The sequence below is a fragment of the Salmo salar genome, chromosome 06 (assembly GCF_965601325.2).
Source record: "Salmo salar chromosome 06, fSalSal1, whole genome shotgun sequence".
NCBI classification, from domain to species: domain Eukaryota; kingdom Metazoa; phylum Chordata; class Actinopteri; order Salmoniformes; family Salmonidae; genus Salmo; species Salmo salar.
The window spans coordinates 57,297,266-57,314,258 of record NC_138296.1 but is presented as its reverse complement, the minus strand read 5'-3'; the positions used below and the strand labels follow the sequence as shown (position 1 = coordinate 57,314,258).

General features: G+C 41.1%; 1 protein-coding gene across 1 annotated transcript in view; it reads left to right on the top strand.

Moving 5' to 3' along the window:
* LOC106607643 (MAP/microtubule affinity-regulating kinase 3) overlaps positions 1-14,184 on the top strand; it is a 217,383-nt gene extending 203,199 nt beyond the window's left edge. The window contains exons 16-17 of the transcript XR_006770269.2: positions 13,665-13,808; positions 13,974-14,184. The gene's annotated coding sequence lies outside the window, so the exon portion shown is untranslated. The remainder of the gene's footprint in view (positions 1-13,664; positions 13,809-13,973) is intronic.
* The last annotated feature ends 2,809 nt before the right edge of the window (positions 14,185-16,993 follow it).

Below are 16,993 nucleotides of genomic sequence, written 5' to 3'. Positions count from 1 at the left end.
TCAAAAACGTTTGTTTTTGATCAGTAAGTGCTTTGTAATTGCTTGATAAGTAATTGCTGTGCTAGGCCTATGGTGGCAGTTCAGGAGTCAAAGGCATCTTCTGAATATTTGTTGATTATCTTGTGCATGGACTAGCGTATAGCCTATGTTTTGTTCAATTTGAGAGTTATGTATTTAGACTTAATGACCTCACAATAAGCCAGATTCATGCTGAAAGTAGGGAAATTCAAATAGGTATAATTCATTTCAACCATCTTCATTTTAAGTCGACTAGACTAACAATAAGAGGGCTTTGTGCTGGAGCGTATTTCTTTATTTAAGGAAAAAGAGGTAGGCCTACCCATTTCACAGACGAAATTAGGCTATAGGCTGCTATATCGATAGATTTGTCTGTCAGTTCCTCCACCCACCACACACACTCTTTAAATAACAGTCCCTCACTGGCAGGGAGTTAGGCTAAGTTACAACCAAGACTCAAATTAAAACCAAGACTCAAATTAAGGGTGTATGCTTTATGCTAGAAACAAGCTGTGAAATACCAGGAAAAGACATAACTCCGATGCATATGGGGATATCATTGGCATTCAGAGGCTGAGCTACAACCTTCTATAGCCGAGGAGACAAAAAAATTGACTTTGCTTGGGAGGTAATCTAATTCTGTCACTATCAATTGATTAAGCTATTCACTTTATGTACAGTGGAAGATGTTTAAACCCAGACAGGCAAACACTGATGACCTTCTTTCATTGGGTAAAGCCACAGAAGAAGAGTAGCCAGCGGTTAAATGTCACGCTGGTATAAAGGATTTGAGACAGGCACAGGAATACACAAGGGTTTTTTAATACACCCAAAACAAACACGTATACAAAAACACTGAGCTGTACCCAAACAAAAGAGCGAGGGTTAACCTTGTTGAACGCCACGAGACGATACCCGTGATACACAATATATATATATATATATATATAGCACGCAGCATAACAGCTGCACCAATGCATAGGTACTCACACCACCAATGGACATGGGAACAATAACCGACAAAGACAGAGGGAACAGCGGGAACATATATACCATACTAATCAGGGGAAATGGGAACCAGGTGTGTGTAATCAGACAAGACAGTCCGGGGTTGATGATAATGAATCCCGTTCAATGAAGCCTAGAAAGGCGGTGACGTAGACCTCCAGAACTGGTGAACAGAATGAGCATCAGTACGGGGGGATCCGTGACATTAAAGTTTATATTTTTCTGCGTTGGTAGGCCTACTCTGTCTGGGGGTGGAAAGGTAGTCCTAACTTTTGAAAGTGCCATGCTCAGATTCCTAATGACGTCTCAGATTTAATTGTTTGCAAACAGGAACAGTTTCTTTGCAAACAAGTAATTTGAGTGGTATTAAAAAAATATTCTCCTAATATGTAAATGACATAGATTTGCATGCCATTTTTATAACAGGCTGTTTTTGTCTCGTACCTACAAATACGATGATAGATTCATGCAATGCTTTTACTATAAAAAAAAGCCCAGGAGGCCGGCCGTTTCTGAGATACTGGAACCGGCGTGCCTGGCGGCGACAATCATACCACGTTCAAAGTTGCTTAGGTCACTCGTTTTGCATATTCTAACTTGAACAGTAACTGAATGCCTGTCTGCCTGCTTTATATAGCAAGCCACTGCCATGTGTACCTAATAAATGCTTTTGTTTAATTCATGTTATGTACAGTGCCTTTAGAAAGTATTCATACCCCTTGACCTATTCCACATTTTGTTGCGTTACAGCCTGAATTCAAAATGGATTAAATTGATTTTATTCTCACCCATCTACACACAATAGCCCATTGTGACAAAGTGAAAATATGTTTTTAGAAATGTTTGCACATTTGAACTACAAAAATATCTCATTTACATAAATATTCACACCTCTTTTCTCTGGCACTCCAAATTAAGCTCACGTGTATCTAATTTCCTTTGATCATCCTTGAGACATCACTACAACTTGATTGGAGTCCACCTGTGGCCAATTCAATTGTTTGGACAAGATTGAGAAAGAAACACCTGTCTATATGAGGTCCCAAAGGTGACAGTGCATGTCAGAGCAGAAACTATACCTTGAAGTTCAAAGAACTGTCCATAGATATCCAAATTGTGATTGTTTTATACCCTTCCCCACATACACGGAGTGTACAAAACTTTAGGAACACCTTCTTAATATTGATTTGTACCTCCTTTTGCCTCCAGAACAGCCTCAATTTTGGTGGGTATGCACTACAAGGTGTCGAAAGCCTCCTACAGGGATGCTGGCTCATGTTGACTTCAATGCTTCCCACAGTTGTGTCAAGTTGGCTGGATGCACAGGAGGTTGGTGGCACCTTAATTGGGGAGGACGGGCTCATAGTAACGGCTGGAGCAGAATAGGCGGGATGGTATCAAAATACATCAAACACATGGTTTCCATTTGTTTGATGCTAATCCATTTGCTCCGTTTCAACCATTATTATGAGCCATCCTCACCTCAGCAGCCTCCACTGGCAGGATGTCCTTTGGGTGGTGGACCTTTCTTGGGAAACTGTTTAGTGTGAAAAACCCAGCAGCGTTGCAGTTCTTGACACACTCAAACCGGTGCACCTGGCACCTACTACCATACCCCGTTCAAAGGCACTTAAATCTTTTGTCTTGCCCATTCACCCAAAATACCGCCGGCGGAGAAGAGGTACTCGGAGTGGACTTCTAGTCCGACTCAGGAGGCGCTCACACCACCCACCACTTCCCAGTATATTACTCACTAATGTTCAGTCTCTGGATAATAAAGTTGACAAGCTCAGAGTGAGGATTCCCTTCCACAGAAACATCAGGGATTGTAACATACTCTGTTTCACGGAAACATGGCTCTCTCGGAATACACTGTCTGAGTCCGTACAGCCAGTTGGGTTGTCAGTTCATTGCACAGACAGGAATAAATATCTAAAGAAGGGCAGGGATGTATGTTTTATGATGAACTACTCATGGTGTGAATGTGATAAAATACAGAAACTCAAGTCCTTTTGTTCACCCAACCTAGAATACCTCACAATCAAATGCAGACCATATTACCTCCCAAGAGAATTCTCTTCGGTTATAGTCATAGCAGTGTATATTCCCCATCAAGCCGATACCACAACAACCCTCAAAGAACTTCACTGGACTTTATGCAAACTGGAAACCACATATCCTGAGGCTGCATTTATTGCAGCTGGGGATTTTAAGGATTTTGGAAATTCTCCCAAGACCCAATTTCCATATCGTGACCCGTAATTTGGGAACCGCTTGGTTAGAGGGGCAATAGAGCACTGAGTAGGCCTAACAGGGTATTAGCGACCTGATGGTCTTTAGTGAGTTGGGTACTACCAACACATGTCCAGAGTGCAGAAAAGGAGATTACCTAAGTCATGTGGAATTTGACAGCGGTCATGACCCATGACTACTGGTATGGTGGTAATACGGTCACTGCAACAGCCGTAAGCATCATAACCTTTTACACACAGATGGTTGAAAATATCTCTGGATTCGTGCTTCACTTTCTAGGTGCAGCCGTCTGGGTCAGCGGTTACAGCGTTGAGTCTTCTTGGGTATGATGCTACAAACTTGCCACACTTATTTTTGGGGAGTTCCTTCCATTCTTCTCTGTAGATACTCTCAAGCTCTGTCAGGAGCATTTCTGCACAGCTATTTTCAAGTTTCTCCAGAGATGTTTGATTGGGTTCAAGTCCGGGCTCTGGCTGGGCCACTCAAGAACATTCATTGACTTGTCCTGAAGCCACTCCTGCGTTGTCTTGGCTGTGTGCTTAGGGTCGTTGTCCTGTTGGAAGGTGAAACTTCGCCCCAGTCTGAGGTCCTGACACTCCGGAGCAAGTTTTCATCAAGGATCTCTCTGTACTCTGCTCCGTTCATCTTTCCCTCAATCTTGACTAATATCCAAGTCCCTGCATCGGGACAAACATTCCCACAACATGATGCTGCCACCACCATGTGCTGCGACCACCATGCTTCACCGTATCGATGGTGCCAGGTTTCCTCCAGACATGATGCTTGGCATTCAGGCCAAAGTTGGTTTTTATCAGACTAGAGAATCTTGCCTTTTTCAATCAGAACTTCAATAATATTCAAGGCGGACGATTGCATTGTCTTATAAAACGTTTCGGAAAGAAAGGGTCCCCACACGCATGCGCGTCATAGTAGACATGGCCATCCGCCTGTGACCTAGTTTACAGCCTTCTCGTTCGGTCAGTTTTTACAGGAGAACACTCAAACCACTTTGTAAAGACTGTTGACATCTAGTGGAAGCCTTGGGAAGTGAAAAATGAATCCTAACTCACTGTGTGTTTCAATGGCAAAGGCTTGAAGTGATTCCACACATCAGATTTCCACTTAATGTTAGGATTTGTCTCAGGGTTTTGACTGCCATATGAGTTCTGTTATACTCACAGACACCATTCAAACAGTTTTAGAAACTTTAGAGTGTTTTCTATCCAAATCTACTAATTATATGCATATTCTCGTTTCTGGGCAAGAGTATTAAACAGTTTAAATCGGGTACGTTTTTTATCCAGCCGTGCAAATACTGCCCCCTATCCCCAACAGGATTTATTAAACTGTATGAATATATACAGTATATATAATGTAATCTGAAATGTGTAAAAGACAATTGCTGATATTTTAAACATACTGTACTTTATATGCTCTATTGTTGTATGGGGGAAATGGAAAATATTTTGTCATCTCTGCTTTGCCTAGCCTCATTGAATGAAAAGTACTTCTTATAGCCCAACTATTGTCTTTCTTTTACAATTTAAACACATTTAGCAGAGACAATGTAATTGTTGTGGTAATCTTAGGCAAACCATCTTCATTACCACAGTGGAACCTCCAAGTGCCACTCAGACCTGCTGGGGAAAAAGTATCTGGCATTGAACTTGGTGGTAGTAGTTGTGTGTATGTTTTAAGCTAAGGATCTCATCCTCTCCTGCTAACAGACATTTCCCCAACTAGATCACAAGGGTTGGATTTGCACTAAACAATGTCATGTCAGCACAAGGCATGTACAAAATCTAGTATAATGATTAGCCTCGTACATTGTCTACTGGTATCATTTTTAAATTTAGAACATATGTAAACAATATGTGAGTTAATAAGATAGTTATTCTCTACTTCAGATGCACAATGTCAAGGGGTGCATTGCAAATGCCCATAAGGCTAATGTCATCATACTGTAGAGCAATGGTTCTCAACTACGGTCCCCGAGTACACCTAACAGTACAGTTTTATTGTAGCCCCGACAAACACCCCTGATTCAACTTGTCAACTAATCATCAGGCCCTCAATGAGTTGAATCAGGTATGTTTGTCCGGGGCTACAACAAAAATGTGTGCTGTACTCAAGAACTGGAGTTGAGAACCACTGCTGTATGCCTATGGCTGCATTGGCATTGCCTGTCATTATCAGCTGTAAAATGGGCTCACATGGTTGATATCCTAAAGAAATTGTGACAATCAAATAAAACTAATTGGAGAGCTTATGACTGAACAAAAAGATAATGTTCATTTGAGAATGCAACACAGAAACACAGACAAATTAGTGTGAGCGGACCAAGTATTTTTAGGTTTCTCTAAAGCGGAAAGGTAGAATAAACGAGTCGGGAGCAGGTTTTCTTACATTGGGAAGAGGAAACAAAGATATCCATTTGAAGTCAGCGAGTTTAAGAGATACTGTATATGGACAAATGTTCTTTGTCCATTTTAATACATGCTCATCACTCCTACATCCAACTTCATACTACCACTTATCGAGTGGTGTAAAGTACTTAAGTCGTTTTTTGGGGTATCTGTACTTTACTATTTATATTTTTAACTACTTTTACTTTTACTCCACTACATTCCTAAAGAAAATAATGTACATTTTACTTCTTACATTTTTCCTGAAACCCAAAAGTATTCATTACATTTTGAATGCTTAGCAGGGCAAGAAAATGGTCTAATTCATGCACTTATCAAGAGAACATCCCTGGTCATCCCTACTGCCTCTGATCTGGCAGACTCACTGAACACAAATGCTTCGTTTGAATATTTAACTGTGCCCCTGGCTATGCGTAAATAAAAAAAACCTGTCGTCTGGTTTGCTTAATATAAAACATTTTAAATGATTTATACTTTTACTTTTCATACTTAAGTACATTTAAAACCAAATACTTTTAGACTTTTACTCAAGTAGTGTTTTACTAACTTTTACTTGAGTCATTTTTTAAGGTAACTTTACTTTTACTCAAGTATGAGAATGTGATACTTTTTCCACCACTGCACTTATCCTCCTACTGGCATCATGTCTTGTGCTGCAAAAGTGAGTATCATTTCTAAAATAAATGTCACTGCACAAAAATGTTGTATCCCTAATTTGTGAGTTGTGTGTTGGTGGTTCTACCACAGGGTAAGTGGTGTGTCAAGTGCGTAGCCAAGGGCCACAGGTTGGAACTAGATGTATTAAGGATCCCCCTGCTAGTAGCCTCTCCACTACCAAAACCCTTGCAGTGACTCCTCATGGCAACACATGGTAACTGGCTATCATGACAACATAATCCAGGCAGAATCAGGAACTCCCCAGGGCATTTGTCTAGGCCCATTACTTAACCTCTATGGGCTAGGTGGGACGCTTGCATCCCACCTACTCAACAGCCAGTTGAATCCTGTGGCGCGTTATTCAAATACCTTAGAAATGCTATTACTTCAATTTTTCAAAAATATGACTATTTTACACCATTTTAAAGATAAGACTCTCGTTAATCTAACCACACTGTCCGATTTCATAAAGGCTTTACAACGAAAGCAAAACATTAGATTATGTCAGCAGAGTACCCAGCCAGAAATAATCAGACACCCATTTTTCAAGCTAGCATATAATGTCACATAAACCCAAACCACAGCTAAATGTAGCACTAACCTTTGATGATCTTCATCAGATGACAACCCTAGGACATTATGTTATACAATACATGCATGTTTTGTTCAATCAAGTTCATATTTATATCAAAAACCAGCTTTTTACATTAGCATGTGACTAGCATGTGACTAGCATTCCCACCGAACACTGCCGGTGAATTTACTAAATTACTCACGATAAACGTTCACAAAAAGCATAACAATTATTTTAAGAATTATAGATACAGAACTCCTCTATGCACTCGATATGTCCGATTTTAAAATAGCTTTTCGGTGAAAGCACATTTTGCAATATTCTCAGTAGATAGCCCGGCATCACAGGGCTAGCTATTTAGACACCCAGCAAGTTTAGCACTCATCAAAGTCAGATTTACTATAAGAAAAATGTTATTACCTTTGTTGTCTTCGTCAGAATGCACTCCCAGGACTTCTACTTCAATAACAAATGTTGGTTTGGTCCAAAATAATCCATCGTTATATCCAAATAGCGGCGTTTTGTTCGTGCGTTCAAGACACTATCCTAAAGGGTAAATAAGGGTGGCGAGCATGGTGCAATTCGTGCCAAAAAAATTCTAAATATTCCATTACCGTACTTGGAAGCATGTCAACCGCTGTTTAAAATCAATTTTTATGCCATTTTTCTCATAAAAAAGCGATAATATTCCGACCGGGAATCTGCGTTTAGGTAAACAGACAAAGGAAAAGAAAGCATTCGGTCGACGCAGGCACGCGCCTAAGCCCATAGTACTCTGAGTGGCCACTTGCCAAAAGCGATAAAGTGTTTCAGCCAGAGCCTGCCTCGATATCGTTCAGCTTTTTCCCGGGCTCTGAGAGCCTATGGAAGACGTAGGAAGTGTCACGTTATTGCACAGATCCTGAGTCTTCAATAAAAAGAGCCAAGATGAAACACTACTTCTCAGACAGGCCACTTCCTGCTTGAAATCTTCTCAGGTTTTGGCCTGCCATATGAGTTCTGTTATACTCACAGACACCATTCAAACAGTTTTAGAAACTTTAGGGTGTTTTCTATCCAAAGCCAATAATTATATGCATATTCTAGTTACTGGGCAGGAGTAGTAACCAGATTAAATCGGGTACGTTTTTTATCCGGCTGTGTCAATACTGCCCCCTAGCCCTAACAGGTAAAAAAAATCTTTACTAATGACATACCACTGGCTTTGAGGAATGCCAGAGTGTATATGTATGCAGATGACTCAATACTATACATGTCAGCTACTACAGAGACTGAAATGAATGCAACACTTAAAGAGTTGCAGTTAGTTTCAGAATGGGTGGCAAGGAATAAGATAGTCCTAAATATTTCTAAAACTAAAAGCATTGTATTTGGGACAAATCATTGACCAAACCCTAAAACTCAACTAAATCTTGTAAAAATAATTTGGAAATTTAGGTGACTAAACTGCTTGGAGTTACCCTGGTTTGTAAACTGTCATATTGATACAACAGTAGCTAAGATGGAGAGAAGTATGTCCATGATAAGGCGCTGCTCTACCTACTTGATAGCACTGTCAACCAACGCAGGTCCTACAGGCCCTAGTTTTGTCGCACCTGGACTACTGTTCAGTCGTGTGGTCAGGTGCCACAAAAAAGGACTTAGGAAAATTGCAATTTGGTTCAGAGCTAATATTAATAAGATGCATGTCAATCTCTCCTAGCTCAAAGTGGAGGAGAGATTGACTTCATCACTCCTTGTATTTATGAGAGGTATTGCCATGTTGAATGCACCGAGCTGTCTGTTTGAATTACTGGCGCACAGCTCAGACACCCATGCATACCCCACAAGACATGTCACAAGAGGTCTCTTCACAGTCCCCAAGATCAGAACAGACTATGGAAGGTGCACAGTACTAAATAGAGCCATGACTACATGGAACTCTATACCATATCAAGTAACTCATGCAAGCAGTAAATTTAGATTTAAAAAACAGATAAAAAAAACACCTTCTGGAACAACGGGGACTGTGAAGCAACACAAAAATAGGCACAGACACATGCATACACACACATACACACACGATAGCATACGCACTATACACACACGTACATATGGATTTTGTACTGTATATACAGTATGTGGTAGTGGTGAAGTAGGGGCCTGAGGGCACACAGTCTGTGAATGTATTGTAATGTTTTTAAAATTGTATAAACTGCCTTAATTTTGCTGGACACCAGGAAGACCCCATGGCAGAAGCTAATGGGGATCCATAATAAATACAAATACAAATGACTCAGGCTAAACTGCTTACGATCTTCCAGCAGCATTGGGCCACAGAGGTATAATGTGCATGCCCACTGACAAGTAGACACACCCAACCACTGCCCCAGCTATGGGTTAACAACCAGTTAAAGAGCTCCAGCATCAATGGGTGGAGTAGGACCCTGAGCTAAAATGGCCAAAAGGAAATGTCAGGAGGATCTATGCCCCCTGATCTACTCTGAATCTCCAGGACTTTACAAGTTTTTGTAAAACTATCCTTAATAAACTATCCTTATACCCATTGATATGCCTGGTTATATCCATTCATATATCCATTGATATGCCTGGTTTCTATCATTTATTATTAATAGAAATGCATCATGTAGGTAATTAGACTCCTTAAAGAGTAGGGTTATTGTAAGTACACGCTACATGTATTTCTAAAGGAAAATATGTATCTGCAAATAAGCATGACCCCATGGTTAATAAATACAATGTCATATCTAAGGTCTAGACTGGATTGTATCAATAATAATATGGTGGGGTGTAGATAAAGCAATATAGCTTAGATATAAGGGTGGGTTGTGTGAGAAATTGGGCTTAGGTGCAAGTTTGCTGCCAAGATAATGTGTGGCAATAAACGACTGTTTTGTTAATTTACAATGACATGCTATTCAGAAAATGTTGCCCTGCAACTACATTTTTGTTTTAATCTATTTTAATCTGTCGGGAGGAAGATGCTTCTTCCCTTAAGAGGGTTTATAGCAAGATAGAGGAAGTGGTTCTTGCAACTGACTCCCTTCCACTAGTGGTGCCCTCTGTGCAGCATCTGACCAGGCTCCACCAGCAGGTTCTGAAGGACTCAATTTACTGTGCTGTATGAAGAGATGAGTGATCTCTGACCTCACTGACTGCCACACTGAAAGCAGTGTGTAGGTCACACTGTAATATTTAGCTGATAGTCCTTGCACATCCAATAGGACATTACACACACTTTTACCAGCATTAGAGACAATGACTATAGAAAGTACTTTACTTTTCTACTTGTGGAACATAAGGCAGCAATAAGCCCTTGCCATGCCTGATGGTTCTTGGCAATTTTTCCAGCTTATCCCGAAGACAGGTCCATGGTCTTCAATCACAGGAGGTTGGTGGCACCTTAATTGGGGAGTACGCTCTTGTGATAATGGCTGGAGCGGAATAAGTGGAATGGTATCAAATACATTAAACACATGGTTTCCAGCCGTTATTATGAGCCGTCCTCCCCTCAGCAGCCTCCACTGTCTTCAATCCTTTGTGGTTGAATCAGAGCTAAGGATGGAGTTTAAAGGACATCGAAACCATGTTGTTATGACTAATTTGTTAAAGGCCAGTTGAAAGTAGAGTCAACAATATATTTAATTCAGAAATCAGATCATACAGGCATAGCATTACTTACATTTATAACTGTCACACCAGTCTTCGCTCCTGTCCAGCTCAGGCGTTCGGCGTCGCCGGCCTTCCAGCTGCTGCCGAACCTACTGCTGGCAAACGCCCTTCACTCATCAAACCCAGACTTGTCTTGTCATCATTACACACACCTGGTTCCAATCCCCACTCTATCACTGTATGTATATACACTCACTCTGCCATTTGTCTTTGTCGGTCATTGTAAATATTACTTGTTTTCCTGAGAGGAGTCTCCTACTATTTCCTGAGTACTTTATATTTTGCACTTTGGGTTCGCCCTGTGCCTTTTTGTTTCTGAAGATATATTTAAAGCACAACAGCATTTGGATTTCGTCCCGCTTTGCTCTATGGTGCTTAAATAAATTCAGTAGTTCTAAACCTGCGACTGCCTCCTCCTCTCTACACCCCTGACAGAATGACCAACCCAAGAAAACAGGAAGCAGCAGGACATCCCGACCTCTCCGCTGTAGGAGCGAAGCTCCGCCACCACAACTCGTGCCTGGAGCGCCTTGGAACTGCCATGGACGAGGTGCTCCGGGCCGTACGCCAACTGCAGGCTTCACCACCACCTTCCCAGCTCCCCGCGGTTGTTCCAGCCACCATCTACATCACCTGGTCCGATCTTCCCCTCCCCGAGCGGTTTGACGGCACCCCAGCTCATCGTAGGGGGTTTCTCCTGCAGTGTGACCTCCACCTGGCCCGTCATGCCGGGACGGCCTCCGAGAGGCTCAAGGTGGCCTTGGTGATCTTGGTGCTGGCAGGCCGGGCTCTTTTCAGTTTGCTGCAGCTAGCGACTGGAACGAGCTGCAACAAACACTCAAACTGGACAGTTTTATCTCAATTTCTTCATTCAAAGACTCAATCATGGACACTCTTACTGACAGTTGTGGCTGCTTTGCGTGATGTATTGTTGTCTCTACCTTCTTGCCCTCTGTGCTGTTGTCTGTGCCCAATAATATTTGTACAATATGTTGTGCTGCTGTCATGTGTTGCTACCATGCTGTGTTGTCATGTGTTGCTGCCAAGCTATGTTGTCTTAGGTCTCTCTATATGTAGTGTTGTGTCTATTGTCATGATGTGTTTTGTCCTATATTTTTAATCCCAGACCATGTCCCCGCAGGAGGCCTTTTGGTTTTTGGTAGGCTGTCATTGTAATTAAGATTTTGTTCTTAACTGACTTGCCTAGTTAAATAAAGTTTAAATAAAATACAATAAATTAGCTGGTGACATTTTAAGTTATCCAATCAGGAGAAACTCTTCGCCACAGTCAGAGCAGCTGTAAGGCTTCTCTTCTCTGTGTATATGTTGGTGTGATTTTAAGTGGGCTCTGTTGAAACTCTCCCCAGAGTCAAAGCAGGCTGTTATTGTAAATAAGAATTTGTTCTTAACTGACTTGCCTAGTTAAATAAAGTTTAAATAAAATACATTAAATTAGCTGGTGACATTTTAAGTTATCCAATCAGGAGAAACTCTTCGCCACAGTCAGAGCAGCTGTAAGGCTTCTCTTCTCTGTGTATATGTTGGTGTGATTTTAAGTGGGCTCTGTTGAAACTCTCCCCAGAGTCAAAGCAGGAGAAAGGCTTTTCTCCAGTGAGCACTCTGATTAATTGTCCGAGCCCTTGATATTTTGAGGCACGTTCTACGGTCAGAGCAGGAATATGGATTCTCTTTATTTATATATACATTACCAGTCAAATGTTTGGACACACCTCATTCCAGGGTTTTGCTTTAGTTTGACTATTTTGTAGAATAATAGTGAAGACATCAAAACTATGAAATAACACATATAGAATCAAGTAACCAAAAAAGTGTTTGAGATTTTTTTTTTTTCAGGGAGATATTTGCAATTATGTTAGCACAGCTGAAAACTGTTCTGATTACAGAAGCAATTAAACTGGCCATCTTTAGACTAGTTGAGTATCTGGAGCATCAGCATTTCTGGGTTTGATTACAGGCTCAAAATGGCCAGAAACAAAGACCTTTTTTCTGAAACTCGTCAGTCTAATCTTGTTCTGAGAAATGAAGGCTATTCCATGCAAGAAACTGAAGATCTTGTACAACGCTGTGTACTACTCCCTTCACAGAATAGAGCAAACTGGCTCTAACCAGAATAGAAAGAGGAGTGGGAGGCCCCGGTGCACAACTGATCAAGAGGACAAGTATATTGGAGTGTCTAGTTTAAGAAACAGACGCCTCAACTGGCAGCTTCATTAAATAGTACCCGCAAAACACCAGTCTCAACATAACAGTGAAGTAGGCGACTCCGGGATGCTGGCCTTCTAGGCAGAGTTCCTCTGGCCAGTGTCTGTTCTTTTGCCCTTCTTAAGAAGGGCAATTTAATTGGCCAGACTCTGGACTGAGGAACTCTGCCTAGAAGGCCAGCATCCCGGAGTCGCCTCTTCACTGTTGACGTCAACAGCCAGCCCAATTTGAGCCTTTTGCCTATATGTTTCCAATCCAAAATGACTAACTGGACTTAATCAATCAACATAATAGTGATGACAGATGTGAGTCAATTTGCATAGACCTGCATGATGCAAACATGCATAAAACAAGCTCAGCCCTGTGAGTTCTATTGTCTATCAGTTGTTGTCTCTGTGTCTGGGTCGAGAGAACCCTCTACCCCCGGGGCCAGGAGTTTTTCTTCTCCGTTTTCTAAAACCATGTGACCTGATTAGGAAAAACTTGTCCCATCATAGCCCTTATAAAACCTTTTTACTGATGAATCACTGTCATACCTTATACGGTCCAACGTTTTCCTGGTTAGGTTAACAGATAATGAAAAACTCTGGGCCCCAGTGGGTAAAAATGGCCCCCTCACACTGGGACCTATGGTGCCACCAGTCTACTTGCAGTTGTCAGATATCATCAGGTATGTAGATGAGCAGGGCTTTATTCAGGAAAGTTTCTTGGGCTAGTTCGATGTGTCAAGTGGGCGAGATGCGCAGTCTGTGTTTAACTTCATGGAGAAACTTGTTGTTCAAACCTACGATGGCACAGCTGTAATGGAATGTATCTGCTATTTATATTTACAGGAAAGTTCCCTCCTATTCCCTGATTGAGAGGTGATGACAGCTGCACTCCACTACCATTGTCAACTCTCTCCTGACATGAACTGAAGCCACGTCTCATATGCCCGCTCATCCACTGGCACATTTAATGTTTCCTCTCCAAGCACTGTGAGTACCCCTATCAATTTTCTCTCATTACAGTATGTAGAGTCAATCACATACACAATCACATTATTACAGATCAATGATTTCCCTCCTTGCTTAAACTAACTCATTCTGAGCTCATTTGTCTAACTGTGTAGTGTGTTGTATTATTGTTATTTGTCTTCCCAGTCAAATCCTGTCCTGCACTGAAGTCAAGCCTCTGAGCACCTCAACTCAAGCCTCATTCAATCACTGATCCCTTCCCAAAACGGTGTATGTAGCCCTTTCATTTACATTTACATTTACATTTACGTCATTTAGCAGACGCTCTTATCCAGAGCGACTTACAAATTGGTGCATTCACCTTATGATATCCAGTGGAACAACCACTTTACAATAGTACATCTATATCTTTTTGGGGGGAGGGTGGGGGGGTTTAGAAGGATTACTTAATCCTATCCCAGGTATTCCTTAAAGAGGTGGGGTTTCAGGTGTCTCCGGAAGGTGGTGATTGACTCCGCTGTCCTGGCGTCGTGAGGGAGCTTGTTCCACCATTGGGGTGCCAGAGCAGCGAACAGTTTTGACTGGGCTGAGCGGGAACTGTGCTTCCGCAGAGGTACGGAGGCGAGCAGGCCAGAGGTGGATGAACGCAGTGCCCTTCTTTGGGTGTAGGGACTGATCAGAGCCTGAAGGTACGGAGGTGCCGTTCCCCTCACAGCTCCGTAGGCAAGCACCATGGTCTTGTAGCAGATGCGAGCTTCAACTGGAAGCCAGTGGAGTGTGCGGAGGAGCGGGGTGACGTGAGAGAACTTGGGAAGGTTGAACACCAGACGGGCTGCGGCGTTCTGGATGAGGGGGGTTTGATGGCACAGGCAGGGAGCCCCACCAACTCTCATTCCCATTCCCCACAATATTGTACTATAAATGTCTTTATTAAATGCTTTCGGTTAAAATACTTACTCTTTCACGATTTGTGAAACACACTTTGATGTCTCCGTGTGTTCCGCGCATATACCATGGGTCTCCCATCCTCCTCAATTTTTCAAGTCACCAGCCTTCACTGGAGGGGGACCTCTCACCATCTTTTCCAAAGGGATTTGAGAAGGAGGCGAGGAGAGAGGACACAATGAATCAAGGAAATGCAATTGAGATTTGGAGGTCAGGGTTGGGGTTAATTCCATTTCAATTCAGGAAATAAACAGAAATTCCAATTTATTTATTTTTTTCATAGGAGGCAATGAGGAAAATTGGAATTGATATTGGAATTTCAGTTTTCTTCCTGAATTGACTGAACTGAAAAGGAATCGACCACAGCCAAAGGCAGAAGCTTGACTTCCACTTGCATGTTTCCGAACATGCATATCAGACCAAAGGACAGACTGTCTGCAGGACAGATTTATAGAACATTTGTAAGATACGGTGGTCGATATTAAAATGGTTCAGTTTGCATTAAAAAAACATTCTCTGTTGCAATTTATTTATCTTGGCAAAGGCACAGCCATTGAATTCAAGTTTATTGTCTATTTCGTTTTCTCAGGTACTTATATGTGGTCACTCTATCAACTGATTCCCAATTGATCTTCCTATTATGCATGTGTTTTGTCATTCTTGATGAAATTACTGTATATTGAGTTGTTGCAACTTAATAGGTTTAAGGCAATCGGTTTCCTTGAACCATTTGAGTAGCAAGTTTTCATGTTCAAGTGAGCTTAACTAATTTGTGTTTAAGTAAACTTCACTCGCGAGTTGTTACATCATTTAAGTACACTTTACTCAATCATTCCAGTAAAGTCAACAACATTATTTAAGTTAGCATCAAGCAATAGTGTTATGTTAACCTCCCTGGGCAAGGTGGGACCACCGACAGTTGTTCCCTCATTAAAATGCAAATCAATTTATAACATTTTTGACATATGTTTTTCTGGATATTTTTGTTGTTATTCTGTCTCTCACTGTTCAAATAAACCTACCATTAAAATTATAGACTGATCATTTCTTTGACTGTGGGCAAGCGTACAAAATCAGCAGGGGATCAAATACTTTTTTCCCTCACTGTAAATACAAATATATACCAGTTTCATTTAAGGACCAAAAAATTGACAGCTGTGCCATATAGATTGCAAAATAGTTGGGAAGAGATTTTCGATGTACCGATTCCATGGGACATGGTTTATGAATTGACATGCAATTTTATGTTTATTATAACCTACTGCAGGCCTAAAACCTATGGGTTTAACCTTCTGAATTAATGATTATATTGAAGATAGAAGCCACCTCTTAATAGGTTCAGAGAGCCGATCTGTTATCCAACGATTATTATTATTATTATTATTATTATTAACCCTGCATTATAATTATATAAAAGCCCCTTAGATATTCTGTGTCTTTATTTACAATAGTGATGGACAGCTGGAGGCATTTTGTATTTCACTGTAACGCCCTGGCCATAGAGAGGGGTTTTTGTTCTTTATTTTGGTTAGGCCAGGGTGTTACATTGGGTGGGCGTTCTATGTTCCTTTTTCTATGTTTTTGTATTTCTTTGTTTTGGGCCGTGTGTGTGTGTGGCTCCCAATCAGGCACAGCTGAAGTTCGATGTTGCTGATTGGGAGTCACACATAAGGAGCATGTTTTTCCTATGGGTTTTGTGGGTAATTGTTTCTGTTCAGTGTGTTTCCTGACAGGACTGTTTCTGGTCGTTTTTGTTTCATTTTTGTAAAGTGTTCTCTTTTTGAATTAAAATTCTAATGATGAATAATTCCAGGATGGGCTATTAGCAGGACAATAGACTCATCTATTAGCATCAATAGACTAATTTACAAAAGGATAGTCTAACAGTTGGCTACTGAAGGTGTGAGAAAAAAAATCCCCCCAATTTGCAGTGTATTAAGTACTCTAAACTCCAAACCTCATGCGCAACTGCAAAATGTCAGATCAAGCATATACTGTACAGTATTTATGCTTTCGTTAATAAAATAATGATACAAATACTCTTTCAAAATGCAGATGTTTAGTTCAACTATCAGCAGGACAATAGGGAATAAATATCACTGAATTACAGAGCATGGGGACTGGTCTTGATAAATCAATCAGATTTTTATTTGGAAATATTAGGATTATTTTGCTCTTCACTTGCAGTCACTTAGTAGCTTAGGCCTACTCTCGACCGGTCCTATTGTACAGCATCATATTTTCCTAACTGAAAATCTTAA